Source organism: Asterias rubens, unplaced genomic scaffold (genome assembly GCF_902459465.1).
Source record: "Asterias rubens unplaced genomic scaffold, eAstRub1.3, whole genome shotgun sequence".
NCBI classification, from domain to species: Eukaryota; Metazoa; Echinodermata; class Asteroidea; order Forcipulatida; family Asteriidae; genus Asterias; species Asterias rubens.
Genome location: NW_022985708.1, coordinates 48,231 through 50,031, shown reverse-complemented (window position 1 = coordinate 50,031; position 1,801 = coordinate 48,231).

Here is a 1,801-nt window from a genome sequence, read left to right as displayed (position 1 = left end):
CAGGTCGGCAGGACCTACCCGTGTAGTTGCTGATGATTTTGCCAGGTTTGCCAGCATATCAACTATCTGGGCCTGCACATCTTCCAGTTTCTGCAGTTTCTGCAGAACCTACTGCTGAAAATTGTCTAGAGAAAAAAAGAGTAAAAAAATACATTAACAAATAAGGTCATTTTGGTAGCTAAGAAGAGCATATTGTGACTGATATGTATGACAGCTGTCCAACTATCGCATTTCAGGGATACACCACCAAGCTGCGTTGACAATACATGTACTTCCCCAGGAGAAAAATCCAGTTGAATCCCGTTGAACAAGATCCAACGGGATCCCATTGAACTGGATCCCATTGGAAATTGGGACAATGGGATCCCGTTGGGTCCAACTGAAAGTGAGCCAACGGGATCCCGTTAAACAGGACCCAACGGGATCCGATTCTATGGGACCTAACGGGATCCTATCTCCCAAAATTCCATTGAGACTATCCACTTCAATGGGATCCTGCTGAATGGGATCCCGTTGGGTCCTGCTGAATGGGATCCTGTTGGGTCCTGCTGAATGGGATCCCGTTGGGTCCTGCTGAATGGAATCCCGTTGGATCCCGCAGAATGGGATCCCATTGGACCCCACTGAATGGGATCCTGTTGGGTACCTGCTGAATGGGATCCTATTGGGACCAGCTGAATGGGATCCCGTTGGATCCTACAGAATGGGATCCCATTGGGACCAGCTGAATGGGATCCCGTTGCCTCTTACTGAATGGGATCCCATTGGACCCCACTAACTGGGATCCCATTGGACCCTGCAGAATGGGATCCCGTTGGATCCTGCAGAATGGGATCCCATTGGGACCAGCTGAATGGGATCCCATTGCCTCTCACTGAATGGGATCCCATTAGTCCCCGCTGAATGGGATCCCGTTGGATCATGCAGAATGGGATCCTATTGGGACCAGCTGAATGGGATCCCGTTGCCTCTTACTGAATGGGATCCCATTGGACCCCACTAACTGGGATCCCATTGTACCCTGCAGAATGGGATCCCATTGGATTCCACTGAATGGGATTCCATTGAACCCCACTGAATGGGATCCCATTGGACCCCGCTGAATGGGATCCCATTGGACCCCACTGAATGGGATCCCATTGGACCCCACTGAATGGGATCCCATTGCGTCTCACTGAATGGGATCCCATTGGACCCCACTGAATGGGATCCCATTGGACCTCACTGAATGGGATCCCATTGGACCCCGCTGAATGGGATCCCATTGCGTCTCACTGAATGGGATCCCATTGGACCCCGCTGATTGGATCCCGCTGGATCCCTAAATTGAGGCAAAGCGTTACGTACATGTATTCTGATTGTAATTGCAAAATATTGTAGGAAATGGAAAAATACAGCACACAGTTGTAGAAAATACATATATAAAAATATAAATTGAAGAGAACCAGCTGGAAAATTATATAGCAAGTTGAAAGGCAGATTGGACCCCACTAACTGGGATCCCATTGGACCCTGCAGAATGGGATCCCGTTGGATCCTGCAGAATGGGATCCCATTGGGACCAGCTGAATGGGATCCCATTGCCTCTCACTGAATGGGATCCCATTAGTCCCCGCTGAATGGGATCCCGTTGGATCATGCAGAATGGGATCCTATTGGGACCAGCTGAATGGGATCCCGTTGCCTCTTACTGAATGGGATCCCATTGGACCCCACTAACTGGGATCCCATTGTACCCTGCAGAATGGGATCCCATTGGATTCCACTGAATGTAGACCGTGGGCTGAACCTCAAAAAGAGC